The following is a 19,687-nucleotide window of genomic DNA, read 5'->3' on the forward strand; positions in this document are numbered from 1 at the left end:
ATTTCTAAGGGGCGCTCCATCACATAGCCCAGACAGGCAGGCGTTGGTGGTATAGTGGTGAGCATAGCTGCCTTCCAAGTAGTTGACCCGGGTTCGATTCCCTGCCAACTCAGATCAAATCTTTAAATTGTTCAAAATGCATTTTTGGGAAATCAGACTCATGCTGAAAGCAAAGCTGACACACTTTTCGCGAAAATCAAAACCCCATCCAGGAAAGGTTCTTGCATCCTAGTTTCTGCAACTGTCTATCGGTGAGGGGATTGAAGCGAGCAGGGCTCCTGGCCCCTCCCCGACAAAGCCCTGACGAAGGCCTGACAAAGGCCTATTCGCCTTGCCCTGACGGGCAAAGGTCCCAGCAGGCCACCGAGCACAGCACCTCAGCCTATTAGAGTGAGGTTTCAGGATCTCTCTCATCCTGTAAACCAACATACTGAGGAAGGTGAAACGTGTGGCTGCGCTCCTCACATGCTGAAGCAGCAGCAGCCCTTTCCCTGAAGCAAAGTTCCTTCATTCCTCCCCCCCATAACCCTTAGCAGGGGATTTATGGTAATTGAGTTGAGTTTCCAAACTGGCCCTTCCTTCTTTCCTTCCCATATCTGCCAGCTCGAGAAGGCTTGTTTTATTGCACCTGGGAAGTAAAGTATCTACTTGCGAGAGAGAGAGAATGAGAGAGAGAGACAGAGAGAGAGAGACAGAGAGAGAAGGGGAAGGGGTGTTGGCAGTTAGGGTGTGAGCTAGAGAAATGAGGCCTGTCTGCAAAAGGCCATGGGATGGGAGTGCGTGGTTGCAGTTTGTTTGGCTTTGTAAGGCCTACTGCCCGCTTCACTCGAAACTGGGTCTAGGGTTGTCGGTTTGTAGGCTGTAAAAGCCCAGAAAAGGTCTTGTTCTCCAACCAGCAGAGTGGCGCAGCGGAAGCGTGCTGGGCCCATAACCCAGAGGTCGATGGATCGAAACCATCCTCTGCTAAGTTTTTTCAAATTATGTTTTTGTGTCATGGCATTAGGGCACAAAGAGCTGTAAGTGCCTGGATGCAATGTCATTCCTTGAACCTGCTGCCTCGTTCCACTCTTGCGCTAAATAGGAGAGGGTCCCAGCCCAGCCAACAAAATGTACTGTTCAATCAAACCAAACTTAAAACCAAGCTCCTTTTTTAAGGGGTCCCGGGGAAATGTTGGGCTGACCGGCAAGACCTCATGATGCGAACTGCTTCTGCGTCAAACGCAAGCTTTTTTCATTCCCAGCCAATGACTTATTCTTATTTCTAAGGGGCGCTCCATCACATATCCCAGACAGGCAGGCGTTGGTGGTATAGTGGTGAGCATAGCTGCCTTCCAAGCAGTTGACCTGGGTTAGATTCCCGGCCAACCCAGATCAAATCTTTAAATTGTTCAAAATGCATTTTTGGGAAATCAGACTCATGCTGAAAGCAAAGCTGACACGCTTTTCGCGAAAATCAAAACCCCATCCAGGAAAGGTTCTTGCATCCTAGTTTCTGCAACTGTCTATCGGTGAGGGGATTGAAGCGAGCAGGGCTCCTGGCCCCGCCCTGACGAAGGCCTGACAAAGGCCTATTTGCCTTGCCCTGACGGGCAAAGGTCCCAGCAGGCCACCGAGCACAGCACCTCAGCCTATTAGAGTGAGGTTTCAGGATCTCTCTCATCCTGTAAACCAACATACTGAGGAAGGTGAAACGTGTGGCTGCGCTCCTCACATGCTGAAGCAGCAGCAGCCCTTTCCCTGAAGCAAAGTTCCTTCATTCCTCCCTCCCATAACCCTTAGCAGGGGATTTATGGTAATTGAGTTGAGTTTCCAAACTGGCCCTTCCTTCCTTCCTTCCTTCCCATATCTGCCAGCTCGAGAAGGCTTGTTTTGTTGCACCTGGGAAGTAAAGTATCTATTTGCGAGAGAGAGAGAATGAGAGAGAGAGACAGAGAGAGAGAGACAGAGAGAGAAGGGGAAGGGGTGTTGGCAGTTAGGGTGTGAGCTAGAGAAATGAGGCCTGTCTGCAAAAGGCCATGGGATGGGAGTGCGTGGTTGCAGGTTGTTTGGCTTTGTAAGGCCTACTGCCCGCTTCACTCGAAACTGGGTCTAGGGTTGTCGGTTTGTAGGCTGTAAAAGCCCAGAAAAGCTCTTGTTCTCCAACCAGCAGAGTGGCGCAGCGGAAGCGTGCTGGGCCCATAACCCAGAGGTCGATGGATCGAAACCATCCTCTGCTAAGTTTTTTCAAATTATGTTTTTGTGTCATGGCATTAGGGCACAAAGAGCTGTAAGTGCCTGGATGCAATGTCATTCCTTGAACTTGCTGCCTCGTTCCACTCTTGCGCTAAATAGGAGAGGGTCCCAGCCCAGCCAACAAAATGTACTGTTCAATCAAACCAAACTTAAAACCAAGCTCCTTTTTTAAGGGGTCCCGGGGAAATGTTGGGCTGACCGGCAAGACCTCATGATGCGAACTGCTTCTGCGTCAAACGCAAGCTTTTTTCATTCCCAGCCAATGACTTATTCTTATTTCTAAGGGACGCTCCATCACATAGCCCAGACAGGCAGGCGTTGGTGGTATGGTGGTGAGCATAGCTGCCTTCCGAGCTGTTGTCCTGGGTTCGATTCCCGGCCAACGCAGATCAAATCTTTAAATTGTTCAAAATGCATTTTTGGGAAATCAGACTCATCCTGAAAGCAAAGCTGACACACTTTTCGCGAAAATCAAAACCCCATCCAGGAAAGGTTCTTGCATCCTAGTTTCCGCAACTGTCTATCGGTGAGGGGATTGAAGCGAGCAGGGCTCCTGGCCCCTCCCCGACAAAGCCCTGACGAAGGCCTTTTCGCCTTGCCCTGACGGGCAAAGGTCCCAGCAGGCCACCGAGCACAGCACCTCAGCCTATTAGAGTGAGGTTTCAGGATCTCTCTCATCCTGTAAACCAACATACTGAGGAAGGTGAAACGTGTGGCTGCGCTCCTCACATGCTGAAGCAGCAGCAGCCCTTTCCCTGAAGCAAAGTTCCTTCATTCCTCCCTCCCATAACCCTTAGCAGGGGATTTATGGTAATTGAGTTGAGTTTCCAAACTGGCCCTTCCTTCCTTCCTTCCCATATCTGCCAGCTCGAGAAGGCTTGTTTTGTTGCACCTGGGAAGTAAAGTATCTATTTGCGAGAGAGAGAGAATGAGAGAGAGAGACAGAGAGAGAGAGACAGAGAGAGAAGGGGAAGGGGTGTTGGCAGTTAGGGTGTGAGCTAGAGAAATGAGGCCTGTCTGCAAAAGGCCATGGGATGGGAGTGCGTGGTTGCAGGTTGTTTGGCTTTGTAAGGCCTACTGCCCGCTTCACTCGAAACTGGGTCTAGGGTTGTCGGTTTGTATGCTGTAAAAGCCTCGAAAAGCTCTCATTCTCCAGCTAGCAGAATGGCGCAGCAGAAGCGTGCTGGGCCCATAACCCAGAGGTCGATGGATCGAAACCATCCTCTGCTAAGTTTTTTCAAATTATGTTTTTGTGTCATGGCATTAGGGCACAAAGAGCTGTAAGTGCCTGGATGCAATGTCATTCCTTGAACTTGCTGCCTCATTCCACTCTTGCGCTAAATAGGAGAGGGTCCCAGCCCAGCCAACAAAATGTACTGTTCAATCAAACCAAACTTAAAACCAAGCTCCTTTTTTAAGGGGTCCCGGGGAAATGTTGGGCTGACCGGCAAGACCTCATGATGCGAACTGTTTCTGCGTCAAACGCAAGCTTTTTTCATTCCCAGCCAATGACTTATTCTTATTTCTAAGGGGCGCTTCATCAGCTAGTCCAGACAGGCAGGCGTTGGTGGTATAGTGGTGAGCATAGCTGCCTTCCAAGCAGTTGACCCCGGTTCGATTCCCGGCCAACGCAGATCAAAACTTTAAATTGTTCAAAATGCATTTTTTGGAAATCAGACTCATGCTGAAAGCAAAGCTGACACACTTTTCGTGAAAATCAAAACCCCATCCAGGAAAGGTTCTTGCATCCTAGTTTCTGCAACTGTCTATCGGTGAGGGGATTGAAGCGAGCAGGGCTCCTGGCCCCTCCCCGACAAAGCCCTGACGAAGGCCTGACAAAGGCCTATTCGCCTTGCCCTGACGGGCAAAGGTCCCAGCAGGCCACCGAGCACAGCACCTCAGCCTATTAGAGTGAGGTTTCAGGATCTCTATCATCCTGTAAACCAACATACTGAGGAAGGTGAAACGTGTGGCTGCGCTCCTCACATGCTGAAGCAGCAGCAGCCCTTTCCCTGAAGCAAAGTTCCTTCATTCCTCCCTCCCATAACCCTTAGCAGGGGATTTATGGTAATTGAGTTGAGTTTCCAAACTGGCCCTTCCTTCCTTCCTTCCCATATCTGCCAGCTCGAGAAGGCTTGTTTTGTTGCACCTGGGAAGTAAAGTATCTATTTGCGAGAGAGAGAGAATGAGAGAGAGAGACAGAGAGAGAGAGACAGAGAGAGAAGGGGAAGGGGTGTTGGCAGTTAGGGTGTGAGCTAGAGAAATGAGGCCTGTCTGCAAAAGGCCATGGGATGGGAGTGCGTGGTTGCAGGTTGTTTGGCTTTGTAAGGCCTACTGCCCGCTTCACTCGAAACTGGGTCTAGGGTTGTCGGTTTGTAGGCTGTAAAAGCCCAGAAAAGCTCTTGTTCTCCAACCAGCAGAGTGGCGCAGCGGAAGCGTGCTGGGCCCCTAACCCAGAGGTCGATGGATCGAAACCATCCTCTGCTAACTTTTTTCAAATTATGTTTTTGTGTCATGGCATTAGGGCACAAAGAGCTGTAAGTGCCTGGATGCAATGTCATTCCTTGAACTTGCTGCCTCGTTCCACTCTTGCGCTAAATAGGAGAGGGGCCCAGCCCAGCCAACAAAATGTACTGTTCAATCAAACCAAACTTAAAACCAAGCTCCTTTTTTAAGGGGTCCCGGGGAAATGTTGGGCTGACCGGCAAGACCTCATGATGCGAACTGCTTCTGCGTCAAACGCAAGCTTTTTTCATTCCCAGCCAATGACTTATTCTTATTTCTAAGGGGCGCTCCATCAGATAGCCCAGACAGGCAGGCGTTGGTGGTATAGTGGTGAGCATAGCTGCCTTCCAAGCAGTTGACCCGGGTTCGATTCCCGGCCAACGCAGATGAAACCTTTAAATTGTTCAAAATGCATTTTTTGGAAATCAGACTCATGCTGAAAGCAAAGCTGACACACTTTTCGTGAAAATCAAAACCCCATCCAGGAAAGGTTCTTGCATCCTAGTTTCTGCAACTGTCTATCGGTGAGGGGATTGAAGCGAGCAGGGCTCCTGGCCCCTCCCCGACAAAGGCCTGACAAAGGCCTATTCGCCTTGCCCTGACGGGCAAAGGTCCCAGCAGGCCACCGAGCACAGCACCTCAGCCTATTAGAGTGAGGTTTCAGGATCTCTCTCATCCTGTAAACCAACATACTGAGGAAGGTGAAACGTGTGGCTGCGCTCCTCACATGCTGAAGCAGCAGCAGCCCTTTCCCTGAAGCAAAGTTCCTTCATTCCTCCCTCCCATAACCCTTAGCAGGGGATTTATGGTAATTGAGTTGAGTTTCCAAACTGGCCCTTCCTTCCTTCCTTCCCATATCTGCCAGCTCGAGAAGGCTTGTTTTGTTGCACCTGGGAAGTAAAGTATCTATTTGCGAGAGAGAGAGAATGAGAGAGAGAGACAGAGAGAGAGAGACAGAGAGAGAAGGGGAAGGGGTGTTGGCAGTTAGGGTGTGAGCTAGAGAAATGAGGCCTGTCTGCAAAAGGCCATGGGATGGGAGTGCGTGGTTGCAGGTTGTTTGGCTTTGTAAGGCCTACTGCCCGCTTCACTCGAAACTGGGTCTAGGGTTGTCGGTTTGTAGGCTGTAAAAGCCCAGAAAAGCTCTTGTTCTCCAACCAGCAGAGTGGCGCAGCGGAAGCGTGCTGGGCCCATAACCCAGAGGTCGATGGATCGAAACCATCCTCTGCTAAGTTTTTTCAAATTATGTTTTTGTGTCATGGCATTAGGGCACAAAGAGCTGTAAGTGCCTGGATGCAATGTCATTCCTTGAACTTGCTGCCTCGTTCCACTCTTGCGCTAAATAGGAGAGGGTCCCAGCCCAGCCAACAAAATGTACTGTTCAATCAAACCAAACTTAAAACCAAGCTCCTTTTTTAAGGGGTCCCGGGGAAATGTTGGGCTGACCGGCAAGACCTCATGATGCGAACTGCTTCTGCGTCAAACGCAAGCTTTTTTCATTCCCAGCCAATGACTTATTCTTATTTCTAAGGGGCGCTCCATCAGATAGCCCAGACAGGCAGGCGTTGGTGGTATAGTGGTGAGCATAGCTGCCTTCCAAGCAGTTGACCCGGGTTCGATTCCCGGCCAACGCACATCAAATCTTTAAATTGTTCAAAATGCATTTTTTGGAAATCAGACTCATGCTGAAAGCAAAGCTGACACACTTTTCGTGAAAATCAAAACCCCATCCAGGAAAGGTTCTTGCATCCTAGTTTCTGCAACTGTCTATCGGTGAGGGGATTGAAGCGAGCAGGGCTCCTGGCCCAGCCCCGACAAAGCCCTGACGAAGGCCTGACAAAGGCCTATTCGCCTTGCCCTGACGGGCAAAGGTCCCAGCAGGCCACCGAGCACAGCACCTCAGCCTATTAGAGTGAGGTTTCAGGATCTCTCTCATCCTGTAAACCAACATACTGAGGAAGGTGAAACGTGTGGCTGCGCTCCTCACATGCTGAAGCAGCAGCAGCCCTTTCCCTGAAGCAAAGTTCCTTCATTCCTCCCTCCCATAACCCTTAGCAGGGGATTTATGGTAATTGAGTTGAGTTTCCAAACTGGCCCTTCCTTCCTTCCTTCCCATATCTGCCAGCTCGAGAAGGCTTGTTTTGTTGCACCTGGGAAGTAAAGTATCTATTTGCGAGAGAGAGAGAATGAGAGAGAGAGACAGAGAGAGAGAGACAGAGAGAGAAGGGGAAGGGGTGTTGGCAGTTAGGGTGTGAGCTAGAGAAATGAGGCCTGTCTGCAAAAGGCCATGGGATGGGAGTGCGTGGTTGCAGGTTGTTTGGCTTTGTAAGGCCTACTGCCCGCTTCACTCGAAACTGGGTCTAGGGTTGTCGGTTTGTAGGCTGTAAAAGCCCAGAAAAGCTCTTGTTCTTCAACCAGCAGAGTGGCGCAGCGGAAGCGTGCTGGGCCCATAACCCAGAGGTCGAAGGATCAAAACCATCCTCTGCTAAGTTTTTTCAAATTATGTTTTTGTGTCATGGCATTAGGGCACAAAGAGCTGTAAGTGCCTGGATGCAATGTCATTCCTTGAACTTGCTGCCTCGTTCCACTCTTGCGCTAAATAGGAGAGGGTCCCAGCCCAGCCAACAAAATGTACTGTTCAATCAAACCAAACTTAAAACCAAGCTCCTTTTTTAAGGGGTCCCGGGGAAATGTTGGGCTGACCGGCAAGACCTCATGATGCGAACTGCTTCTGCGTCAAACGCAAGCTTTTTTCATTCCCAGCCAATGACTTATTCTTATTTCTAAGGGGCGCTCCATCAGATAGTCCAGACAGGCAGGCGTTGGTGGTATAGTGGTGAGCATAGCTGCCTTCCAAGCAGTTGACCCGGGTTCGATTCCCGACCAACGCAGATCAAATCTTTAAATTGTTCAAAATGCATTTTTTGGAAATCAGACTCATGCTGAAAGCAAAGCTGACACACTTTTCGTGAAAATCAAAACCCCATCCAGGAAAGGTTCTTGCATCCTAGTTTCTGCAACTGTCTATCGGTGAGGGGATTGAAGCGAGCAGGGCTCCTGGCCCCTCCCCGACAAAGCCCTGACGAAGGCCTGACAAAGGCCTATTCGCCTTGCCCTGACGGGCAAAGGTCCCAGCAGGCCACCGAGCACAGCACCTCAGCCTATTAGAGTGAGGTTTCAGGATCTCTCTCATCCTGTAAACCAACATACTGAGGAAGGTGAAACGTGTGGCTGCGCTCCTCACATGCTGAAGCAGCAGCAGCCCTTTCCCTGAAGCAAAGTTCCTTCATTCCTCCCTCCCATAACCCTTAGCAGGGGATTTATGGTAATTGAGTTGAGTTTCCAAACTGGCCCTTCCTTCCTTCCTTCCCATATCTGCCAGCTCGAGAAGGCTTGTTTTGTTGCACCTGGGAAGTAAAGTATCTATTTGCGAGAGAGAGAGAATGAGAGAGAGAGACAGAGAGAGAGAGACAGAGAGAGAAGGGGAAGGGGTGTTGGCAGTTAGGGTGTGAGCTAGAGAAATGAGGCCTGTCTGCAAAAGGCCATGGGATGGGAGTGCGTGGTTGCAGGTTGTTTGGCTTTGTAAGGCCTACTGCCCGCTTCACTCGAAACTGGGTCTAGGGTTGTCGGTTTGTAGGCTGTAAAAGCCCCGAAAAGCTCTCGTTCTCCAGCCAGCAGAGTGGCGCAGCGGAAGCGTGCTGGGCCCATAACCCAGAGGTCGATGGATCGAAACCATCCTCTGCTAAGTTTTTTCAAATTATGTTTTTGTGTCATGGCATTAGGGCACAAAGAGCTGTAAGTGCCTGGATGCAATGTCATTCCTTGAACTTGCTGCCTCATTCCACTCTTGCGCTAAATAGGAGAGGGTCCCAGCCCAGCCAACAAAATGTACTGTTCAATCAAACCAAACTTAAAACCAAGCTCCTTTTTTAAGGGGTCCCGGGGAAATGTTGGGCTGACCGGCAAGACCTCATGATGCGAACTGTTTCTGCGTCAAACGCAAGCTTTTTTCATTCCCAGCCAATGACTTATTCTTATTTCTAAGGGGCGCTTCATCAGCTAGTCCAGACAGGCAGGCGTTGGTGGTTTAGTGGTGAGCTTAGCTGCCTTCCAAGCAGTTGACCCCGGTTCGATTCCCGGCCAACGCAGATCAAAACTTTAAATGGTTCAAAATGCATTTTTTGGAAATCAGACTTATGCTGAAAGCAAAGCTGACACACTTTTCGTGAAAATCAAAACCCCATCCAGGAAAGGTTCTTACATCCTAGTTTCTGCAACTGTCTATCGGTGAGGGGATTGAAGCGAGCAGGGCTCCTGGCCCCTCCCCGACAAAGCCCTGACGAAGGCCTGACAAAGGCCTATTCGCCTTGCCCTGACGGGCAAAGGTCCCAGCAGGCCACCGAGCACAGCACCTCAGCCTATTAGAGTGAGGTTTCAGGATCTCTATCATCCTGTAAACCAACATACTGAGGAAGGTGAAACGTGTGGCTGCGCTCCTCACATGCTGAAGCAGCAGCAGCCTTTCCCTGAAGCAAAGTTCCTTCATTCCTCCCTCCCATAACCCTTAGCAGGGGATTTATGGTAATTGAGTTGAGTTTCCAAACTGGCCCTTCCTTCCTTCCTTCCCATATCTGCCAGCTCGAGAAGGCTTGTTTTGTTGCACCTGGGAAGTAAAGTATCTATTTGCGAGAGAGAGAGAATGAGAGAGAGAGACAGAGAGAGAGAGACAGAGAGAGAAGGGGAAGGGGTGTTGGCAGTTAGGGTGTGAGCTAGAGAAATGAGGCCTGTCTGCAAAAGGCCATGGGATGGGAGTGCGTGGTTGCAGGTTGTTTGGCTTTGTAAGGCCTACTGCCCGCTTCACTCGAAACTGGGTCTAGGGTTGTCGGTTTGTAGGCTGTAAAAGCCCAGAAAAGCTCTTGTTCTCCAACCAGCAGAGTGGCGCAGCGGAAGCGTGCTGGGCCCCTAACCCAGAGGTCGATGGATCGAAACCATCCTCTGCTAACTTTTTTCAAATTATGTTTTTGTGTCATGGCATTAGGGCACAAAGAGCTGTAAGTGCCTGGATGCAATGTCATTCCTTGAACTTGCTGCCTCGTTCCACTCTTGCGCTAAATAGGAGAGGGGCCCAGCCCAGCCAACAAAATGTACTGTTCAATCAAACCAAACTTAAAACCAAGCTCCTTTTTTAAGGGGTCCCGGGGAAATGTTGGGCTGACCGGCAAGACCTCATGATGCGAACTGCTTCTGCGTCAAACGCAAGCTTTTTTCATTCCCAGCCAATGACTTATTCTTATTTCTAAGGGGCGCTCCATCAGATAGCCCAGACAGGCAGGCGTTGGTGGTATAGTGGTGAGCATAGCTGCCTTCCAAGCAGTTGACCCGGGTTCGATTCCCGGCCAACGCAGATGAAACCTTTAAATTGTTCAAAATGCATTTTTTGGAAATCAGACTCATGCTGAAAGCAAAGCTGACACACTTTTCGTGAAAATCAAAACCCCATCCAGGAAAGGTTCTTGCATCCTAGTTTCTGCAACTGTCTATCGGTGAGGGGATTGAAGCGAGCAGGGCTCCTGGCCCCTCCCCGACAAAGGCCTGACAAAGGCCTATTCGCCTTGCCCTGACGGGCAAAGGTCCCAGCAGGCCACCGAGCACAGCACCTCAGCCTATTAGAGTGAGGTTTCAGGATCTCTCTCATCCTGTAAACCAACATACTGAGGAAGGTGAAACGTGTGGCTGCGCTCCTCACATGCTGAAGCAGCAGCAGCCCTTTCCCTGAAGCAAAGTTCCTTCATTCCTCCCTCCCATAACCCTTAGCAGGGGATTTATGGTAATTGAGTTGAGTTTCCAAACTGGCCCTTCCTTCCTTCCTTCCCATATCTGCCAGCTCGAGAAGGCTTGTTTTGTTGCACCTGGGAAGTAAAGTATCTATTTGCGAGAGAGAGAGAATGAGAGAGAGAGACAGAGAGAGAGAGACAGAGAGAGAAGGGGAAGGGGTGTTGGCAGTTAGGGTGTGAGCTAGAGAAATGAGGCCTGTCTGCAAAAGGCCATGGGATGGGAGTGCGTGGTTGCAGGTTGTTTGGCTTTGTAAGGCCTACTGCCCGCTTCACTCGAAACTGGGTCTAGGGTTGTCGGTTTGTAGGCTGTAAAAGCCCAGAAAAGCTCTTGTTCTCCAACCAGCAGAGTGGCGCAGCGGAAGCGTGCTGGGCCCATAACCCAGAGGTCGATGGATCGAAACCATCCTCTGCTAAGTTTTTTCAAATTATGTTTTTGTGTCATGGCATTAGGGCACAAAGAGCTGTAAGTGCCTGGATGCAATGTCATTCCTTGAACTTGCTGCGTCGTTCCACTCTTGCGCTAAATAGGAGAGGGTCCCAGCCCAGCCAACAAAATGTACTGTTCAATCAAACCAAACTTAAAACCAAGCTCCTTTTTTAAGGGGTCCCGGGGAAATGTTGGGCTGACCGGCAAGACCTCATGATGCGAACTGCTTCTGCGTCAAACGCAAGCTTTTTTCATTCCCAGCCAATGACTTATTCTTATTTCTAAGGGGCGCTCCATCAGATAGCCCAGACAGGCAGGCGTTGGTGGTATAGTGGTGAGCATAGCTGCCTTCCAAGCAGTTGACCCGGGTTCGATTCCCGGCCAATGCACATCAAATCTTTAAATTGTTCAAAATGCATTTTTTGGAAATCAGACTCATGCTGAAAGCAAAGCTGACACACTTTTCGTGAAAATCAAAACCCCATCCAGGAAAGGTTCTTGCATCCTAGTTTCTGCAACTGTCTATCGGTGAGGGGATTGAAGCGAGCAGGGCTCCTGGCCCCTCCCCGACAAAGCCCTGACGAAGGCCTGACAAAGGCCTATTCGCCTTGCCCTGACGGGCAAAGGTCCCAGCAGGCCACCGAGCACAGCACCTCAGCCTATTAGAGTGAGGTTTCAGGATCTCTCTCATCCTGTAAACCAACATACTGAGGAAGGTGAAACGTGTGGCTGCGCTCCTCACATGCTGAAGCAGCAGCAGCCCTTTCCCTGAAGCAAAGTTCCTTCATTCCTCCCTCCCATAACCCTTAGCAGGGGATTTATGGTAATTGAGTTGAGTTTCCAAACTGGCCCTTCCTTCCTTCCTTCCCATATCTGCCAGCTCGAGAAGGCTTGTTTTGTTGCACCTGGGAAGTAAAGTATCTATTTGCGAGAGAGAGAGAATGAGAGAGAGAGACAGAGAGAGAGAGACAGAGAGAGAAGGGGAAGGGGTGTTGGCAGTTAGGGTGTGAGCTAGAGAAATGAGGCCTGTCTGCAAAAGGCCATGGGATGGGAGTGCGTGGTTGCAGGTTGTTTGGCTTTGTAAGGCCTACTGCCCGCTTCACTCGAAACTGGGTCTAGGGTTGTCGGTTTGTAGGCTGTAAAAGCCCAGAAAAGCTCTTGTTCTTCAACCAGCAGAGTGGCGCAGCGGAAGCGTGCTGGGCCCATAACCCAGAGGTCGAAGGATCAAAACCATCCTCTGCTAAGTTTTTTCAAATTATGTTTTTGTGTCATGGCATTAGGGCACAAAGAGCTGTAAGTGCCTGGATGCAATGTCATTCCTTGAACTTGCTGCCTCGTTCCACTCTTGCGCTAAATAGGAGAGGGTCCCAGCCCAGCCAACAAAATGTACTGTTCAATCAAACCAAACTTAAAACCAAGCTCCTTTTTTAAGGGGTCCCGGGGAAATGTTGGGCTGACCGGCAAGACCTCATGATGCGAACTGCTTCTGCGTCAAACGCAAGCTTTTTTCATTCCCAGCCAATGACTTATTCTTATTTCTAAGGGGCGCTCCATCAGATAGTCCAGACAGGCAGGCGTTGGTGGTATAGTGGTGAGCATAGCTGCCTTCCAAGCAGTTGACCCGGGTTCGATTCCCGACCAACGCAGATCAAATCTTTAAATTGTTCAAAATGCATTTTTTGGAAATCAGACTCATGCTGAAAGCAAAGCTGACACACTTTTCGTGAAAATCAAAACCCCATCCAGGAAAGGTTCTTGCATCCTAGTTTCTGCAACTGTCTATCGGTGAGGGGATTGAAGCGAGCAGGGCTCCTGGCCCCTCCCCGACAAAGCCCTGACGAAGGCCTGACAAAGGCCTATTCGCCTTGCCCTGACGGGCAAAGGTCCCAGCAGGCCACCGAGCACAGCACCTCAGCCTATTAGAGTGAGGTTTCAGGATCTCTCTCATCCTGTAAACCAACATACTGAGGAAGGTGAAACGTGTGGCTGCGCTCCTCACATGCTGAAGCAGCAGCAGCCCTTTCCCTGAAGCAAAGTTCCTTCATTCCTCCCTCCCATAACCCTTAGCAGGGGATTTATGGTAATTGAGTTGAGTTTCCAAACTGGCCCTTCCTTCCTTCCTTCCCATATCTGCCAGCTCGAGAAGGCTTGTTTTGTTGCACCTGGGAAGTAAAGTATCTATTTGCGAGAGAGAGAGAATGAGAGAGAGAGACAGAGAGAGAGAGACAGAGAGAGAAGGGGAAGGGGTGTTGGCAGTTAGGGTGTGAGCTAGAGAAATGAGGCCTGTCTGCAAAAGGCCATGGGATGGGAGTGCGTGGTTGCAGGTTGTTTGGCTTTGTAAGGCCTACTGCCCGCTTCACTCGAAACTGGGTCTATGGTTGTCGGTTTGTAGGCTGTAAAAGCCCAGAAAAGCTGTTGTCTCCAACCAGCAGAGTGGCGCAGCGGAAGCGTGCTGGGCCCATAACCCAGAGGTCGATGGATCGAAACCATCCTCTGCTAAGTTTTTTCAAATTATGTTTTTGTGTCATGGCATTAGGGCACAAAGAGCTGTAAGTGCCTGGATGCAATGTCATTCCTTGAACTTGCTGCCTCGTTCCACTCTTGCGCTAAATAGGAGAGGGTCCCAGCCCAGCCAACAAAATGTACTGTTCAATCAAACCAAACTTAAAACCAAGCTCCTTTTTTAAGGGGTCCCGGGGAAATGTTGGGCTGACCGGCAAGACCTCATGATGTGAACTGCTTCTGGGTCAAACGCAAGCTTTTTTCATTCCCAGCCAATGACTTATTCTTATTTCTAAGGGGCGCTCCATCACATATCCCAGACAGGCAGGCGTTGGTGGTATAGTGGTGAGCATAGCTGCCTTCCAAGCAATTGACCCCGGTTCGATTCCCGGCCAACCCAGATCAAATCTTTAAATTGTTCAAAATGCATTTTTGGGAAATCAGACTCATGCTGAAAGCAAAGCTGACACGCTTTTCGCGAAAATCAAAACCCCATCCAGGAAAGTTTCTTGCATCCTAGTTTCTGCAACTGTCTATCGGTGAGGGGATTGAAGCGAGCAGGGCTCCTGGCCCCTCCCCGACAAAGCCCTGACGAAGGCCTGACAAAGGCCTATTCGCCTTGCCCTGACGGGCAAAGGTCCCAGCAGGCCACCGAGCACAGCACCTCAGCCTATTAGAGTGAGGTTTCAGGATCTCTCTCATCCTGTAAACCAACATACTGAGGAAGGTGAAACGTGTGGCTGCGCTCCTCACATGCTGAAGCAGCAGCAGCCCTTTCCCTGAAGCAAAGTTCCTTCATTCCTCCCTCCCATAACCCTTAGCAGGGGATTTATGGTAATTGAGTTGAGTTTCCAAACTGGCCCTTCCTTCCTTCCTTCCTTCCCATATCTGCCAGCTCGAGAAGGCTTGTTTTGTTGCACCTGGGAAGTAAAGTATCTATTTGCGAGAGAGAGAGAATGAGAGAGAGAGACAGAGAGAGAGAGACAGAGAGAGAAGGGGAAGGGGTGTTGGCAGTTAGGGTGTGAGCTAGAGAAATGAGGCCTGTCTGCAAAAGGCCATGGGATGGGAGTGCGTGGTTGCAGGTTGTTTGGCTTTGTAAGGCCTACTGCCCGCTTCACTCGAAACTGGGTCTAGGGTTGTCGGTTTGTAGGCTGTAAAAGCCCAGAAAAGCTCTTGTTCTCCAACCAGCAGAGTGGCGCAGCGGAAGCGTGCTGGGCCCATAACCCAGAGGTCGATGGATCGAAACCATCCTCTGCTAACTTTTTTCAAATTATGTTTTTGTGTCATGGCATTAGGGCACAAAGAGCTGTAAGTGCCTGGATGCAATGTCATTCCTTGAACTTGCTGCCTCGTTCCACTCTTGCGCTAAATAGGAGAGGGTCCCAGCCCAGCCAACAAAATGTACTGTTCAATCAAACCAAACTTAAAACCAAGCTCCTTTTTTAAGGGGTCCCGGGGAAATGTTGGGTTGACCGGCAAGACCTCATGATGCAAACTGCTTCTGCGTCAAACGCAAGCTTTTTTCATTCCCAGCCAATGACTTATTCTTATTCTTATTCTTATTCTTATTCTAGAGAAATGAGGCCTGTCTGCAAAAGGCCATGGGATGGGAGTGCGTGGTTACAGGTTGTTTGGCTTTGTAAGGCCTACTGCCCGCTTCACTCGAAACTGGGTATAGGGTTGTCGGTTTGTAGGCTGTAAAAGCCCAGAAAAGCTCTTGTTCTCCAACCAGCAGAGCGGCGCAGCGGAAGCGTGCTGGGCCCATAACCCAGAGGTCTATGGATCGAAACCATCCTCTGCTAAGTTTTTTCAAATTATGTTTTTGTGTCATGGCATTAGGGCACAAAGAGCTGTAAGTGCCTGGATGCAATGTCATTCCTTGAACTTGCTGCCTCGTTCCACTCTTGCGCTAAATAGGAGAGGGTCCCAGTCCAGCCAACAAAATGTACTGTTCAATCAAACCAAACTTAAAACCAAGCTCCTTTTTTAAGGGGTCCCGGGGAAATGTTGGGCTGACCGGCAAACCTTTAAATTGTTCAAAATGCATTTTTTGGAAATCAGACTCATGCTGAAAGCAAAGCTGACACACTTTTCGTGAAAATCAAAACCCCATCCAGGAAAGGTTCTTGCATCCTAGTTTCTGCAACTGTCTATCGGTGAGGGGATTGAAGCGAGCAGGGCTCCTGGCCCCTCCCCGACAAAATGCAATGTCATTCCTTGAACTTGCTGCCTCCTTCCACTCTTGCGCTAAATAGGAGAGGGTCCCAGCCCAGCCAACAAAATGTACTGTTCAATCAAACCAAACTTAAAACCAAGCTCCTTTTTTAAGGGGTCCCGGGGAAATGTTGGGCTGACCGGCAAGACCTCATGATGCGAACTGCTTCTGCGTCAAACGCAAGCTTTTTTCATTCCCAGCCAATGACTTATTCTTATTTCTAAGGGGCGCTCCATCAGATAGTCCAGACAGGCAGGCGTTGGTGGTATAGTGGTGAGCATAGCTGCCTTCCAAGCAGTTGACCCGGGTTCGATTCCCGACCAACGCAGATCAAATCTTTAAATTGTTCAAAATGCATTTTTTGGAAATCAGACTCATGCTGAAAGCAAAGCTGACACACTTTTCGTGAAAATCAAAACCCCATCCAGGAAAGGTTCTTGCATCCTAGTTTCTGCAACTGTCTATCGGTGAGGGGATTGAAGCGAGCAGGGCTCCTGGCCCCTCCCCGACAAAGCCCTGACGAAGGCCTGACAAAGGCCTATTCGCCTTGCCCTGACGGGCAAAGGTCCCAGCAGGCCACCGAGCACAGCACCTCAGCCTATTAGAGTGAGGTTTCAGGATCTCTCTCATCCTGTAAACCAACATACTGAGGAAGGTGAAACGTGTGGCTGCGCTCCTCACATGCTGAAGCAGCAGCAGCCCTTTCCCTGAAGCAAAGTTCCTTCATTCCTCCCTCCCATAACCCTTAGCAGGGGATTTATGGTAATTGAGTTGAGTTTCCAAACTGGCCCTTCCTTCCTTCCTTCCCATATCTGCCAGCTCGAGAAGGCTTGTTTTGTTGCACCTGGGAAGTAAAGTATCTATTTGCGAGAGAGAGAGAATGAGAGAGAGAGACAGAGAGAGAGAGACAGAGAGAGAAGGGGAAGGGGTGTTGGCAGTTAGGGTGTGAGCTAGAGAAATGAGGCCTGTCTGCAAAAGGCCATGGGATGGGAGTGCGTGGTTGCAGGTTGTTTGGCTTTGTAAGGCCTACTGCCCGCTTCACTCGAAACTGGGTCTATGGTTGTCGGTTTGTAGGCTGTAAAAGCCCAGAAAAGCTGTTGTCTCCAACCAGCAGAGTGGCGCAGCGGAAGCGTGCTGGGCCCATAACCCAGAGGTCGATGGATCGAAACCATCCTCTGCTAAGTTTTTTCAAATTATGTTTTTGTGTCATGGCATTAGGGCACAAAGAGCTGTAAGTGCCTGGATGCAATGTCATTCCTTGAACTTGCTGCCTCGTTCCACTCTTGCGCTAAATAGGAGAGGGTCCCAGCCCAGCCAACAAAATGTACTGTTCAATCAAACCAAACTTAAAACCAAGCTCCTTTTTTAAGGGGTCCCGGGGAAATGTTGGGCTGACCGGCAAGACCTCATGATGTGAACTGCTTCTGGGTCAAACGCAAGCTTTTTTCATTCCCAGCCAATGACTTATTCTTATTTCTAAGGGGTGCTCCATCACATATCCCAGACAGGCAGGCGTTGGTGGTATAGTGGTGAGCATAGCTGCCTTCCAAGCAATTGACCCCGGTTCGATTCCCGGCCAACCCAGATCAAATCTTTAAATTGTTCAAAATGCATTTTTGGGAAATCAGACTCATGCTGAAAGCAAAGCTGACACGCTTTTCGCGAAAATCAAAACCCCATCCAGGAAAGTTTCTTGCATCCTAGTTTCTGCAACTGTCTATCGGTGAGGGGATTGAAGCGAGCAGGGCTCCTGGCCCCTCCCCGACAAAGCCCTGACGAAGGCCTGACAAAGGCCTATTCGCCTTGCCCTGACGGGCAAAGGTCCCAGCAGGCCACCGAGCACAGCACCTCAGCCTATTAGAGTGAGGTTTCAGGATCTCTCTCATCCTGTAAACCAACATACTGAGGAAGGTGAAACGTGTGGCTGCGCTCCTCACATGCTGAAGCAGCAGCAGCCCTTTCCCTGAAGCAAAGTTCCTTCATTCCTCCCTCCCATAACCCTTAGCAGGGGATTTATGGTAATTGAGTTGAGTTTCCAAACTGGCCCTTCCTTCCTTCCTTCCTTCCCATATCTGCCAGCTCGAGAAGGCTTGTTTTGTTGCACCTGGGAAGTAAAGTATCTATTTGCGAGAGAGAGAGAATGAGAGAGAGAGACAGAGAGAGAGAGACAGAGAGAGAAGGGGAAGGGGTGTTGGCAGTTAGGGTGTGAGCTAGAGAAATGAGGCCTGTCTGCAAAAGGCCATGGGATGGGAGTGCGTGGTTGCAGGTTGTTTGGCTTTGTAAGGCCTACTGCCCGCTTCACTCGAAACTGGGTCTAGGGTTGTCGGTTTGTAGGCTGTAAAAGCCCAGAAAAGCTCTTGTTCTCCAACCAGCAGAGTGGCGCAGCGGAAGCGTGCTGGGCCCATAACCCAGAGGTCGATGGATCGAAACCATCCTCTGCTAACTTTTTTCAAATTATGTTTTTGTGTCATGGCATTAGGGCACAAAGAGCTGTAAGTGCCTGGATGCAATGTCATTCCTTGAACTTGCTGCCTCGTTCCACTCTTGCGCTAAATAGGAGAGGGTCCCAGCCCAGCCAACAAAATGTACTGTTCAATCAAACCAAACTTAAAACCAAGCTCCTTTTTTAAGGGGTCCCGGGGAAATGTTGGGTTGACCGGCAAGACCTCATGATGCAAACTGCTTCTGCGTCAAACGCAAGCTTTTTTCATTCCCAGCCAATGACTTATTCTTATTCTTATTCTTATTCTTATTCTAGAGAAATGAGGCCTGTCTGCAAAAGGCCATGGGATGGGAGTGCGTGGTTACAGGTTGTTTGGCTTTGTAAGGCCTACTGCCCGCTTCACTCGAAACTGGGTATAGGGTTGTCGGTTTGTAGGCTGTAAAAGCCCAGAAAAGCTCTTGTTCTCCAACCAGCAGAGCGGCGCAGCGGAAGCGTGCTGGGCCCATAACCCAGAGGTCGATGGATCGAAACCATCCTCTGCTAAGTTTTTTCAAATTATGTTTTTGTGTCATGGCATTAGGGCACAAAGAGCTGTAAGTGCCTGGATGCAATGTCATTCCTTGAACTTGCTGCCTCGTTCCACTCTTGCGCTAAATAGGAGAGGGTCCCAGTCCAGCCAACAAAATGTACTGTTCAATCAAACCAAACTTAAAACCAAGCTCCTTTTTTAAGGGGTCCCGGGGAAATGTTGGGCTGACCGGCAAACCTTTAAATTGTTCAAAATGCATTTTTTGGAAATCAGACTCATGCTGAAAGCAAAGCTGACACACTTTTCGTGAAAATCAAAACCCCATCCAGGAAAGGTTCTTGCATCCTAGTTTCTGCAACTGTCTATCGGTGAGGGGATTGAAGCGAGCAGGGCTCCTGGCCCCTCCCCGACAAAATGCAATGTCATTCCTTGAACTTGCTGCCTCCTTCCACTCTTGCGCTAAATAGGAGAGGGTCCCAGCCCAGCCAACAAAATGTACTGTTCAATCAAACCAAACTTAAAACCAAGCTCCTTTTTTAAGGGGTCCCGGGGAAATGTTGGGCTGACCGGCAAGACCTCATGATGCGAACTGCTTCTGCGTCAAACGCAAGCTTTTTTCATTCCCAGCCAATGACTTATTCTTATTCTTATTCTTATTCTAGAGAAATGAGGCCTGTCTGCAAAAGGCCATGGGATGGGAGTGCGTGGTTACAGGTTGTTTGGCTTTGTAAGGCCTACTGCCCGCTTCACTCGAAACTGGGTCTAGGGTTGTCGGTTTGTAGGCTGTAAAAGCCCAGAAAAGCTCTTGTTCTCCAACCAGCAGAGTGGCGCAGCGGAAGCGTGCTGGGCCCATAACCCAGAGGTCGATGAATCGAAACCATCCTCTGCTAAGTTTTTTCAAATTATGTTTTTGTGTCATGGCATTAGGGCACAAAGAGCTGTAAGTGCCTGGATGCAATGTCATTCCTTGAACTTGCTGCCTCGTTCCACTCTTGCGCTAAAT

The 19,687-nt window shown here is 49.7% G+C and overlaps 5 non-coding genes across 5 annotated transcripts; all 5 read left to right on the forward strand.

The window, feature by feature from the left end:
- The first annotated feature begins 4,647 nt into the window (after window positions 1-4,647).
- On the forward strand, window positions 4,648-4,719 carry TRNAR-CCU (transfer RNA arginine (anticodon CCU)). Its single transcript has one exon. It is a non-coding gene; the product is annotated as a tRNA-Arg (tRNA).
- Window positions 4,720-5,050: 331 nt separating this feature from the next.
- On the forward strand, window positions 5,051-5,122 carry TRNAG-UCC (transfer RNA glycine (anticodon UCC)). The gene has a single exon. It is a non-coding gene; the product is annotated as a tRNA-Gly (tRNA).
- Window positions 5,123-6,296: 1,174 nt separating this feature from the next.
- On the forward strand, window positions 6,297-6,368 carry TRNAG-UCC (transfer RNA glycine (anticodon UCC)). Its single transcript has one exon. It is a non-coding gene; the product is annotated as a tRNA-Gly (tRNA).
- A 3,295-nt stretch (window positions 6,369-9,663) lies between these two features.
- TRNAR-CCU (transfer RNA arginine (anticodon CCU)) lies at window positions 9,664-9,735 on the forward strand. The gene has a single exon. It is a non-coding gene; the product is annotated as a tRNA-Arg (tRNA).
- Window positions 9,736-10,066: 331 nt separating this feature from the next.
- TRNAG-UCC (transfer RNA glycine (anticodon UCC)) lies at window positions 10,067-10,138 on the forward strand. The gene has a single exon. It is a non-coding gene; the product is annotated as a tRNA-Gly (tRNA).
- Window positions 10,139-19,687: the final 9,549 nt, after the last annotated feature.

Source organism: Ambystoma mexicanum, chromosome 6q (genome assembly GCF_040938575.1).
Source record: "Ambystoma mexicanum isolate Mex_15411 chromosome 6q, UKY_AmexF1_1, whole genome shotgun sequence".
Lineage (NCBI taxonomy): Eukaryota > Metazoa > Chordata > Amphibia > Caudata > Ambystomatidae > Ambystoma > Ambystoma mexicanum.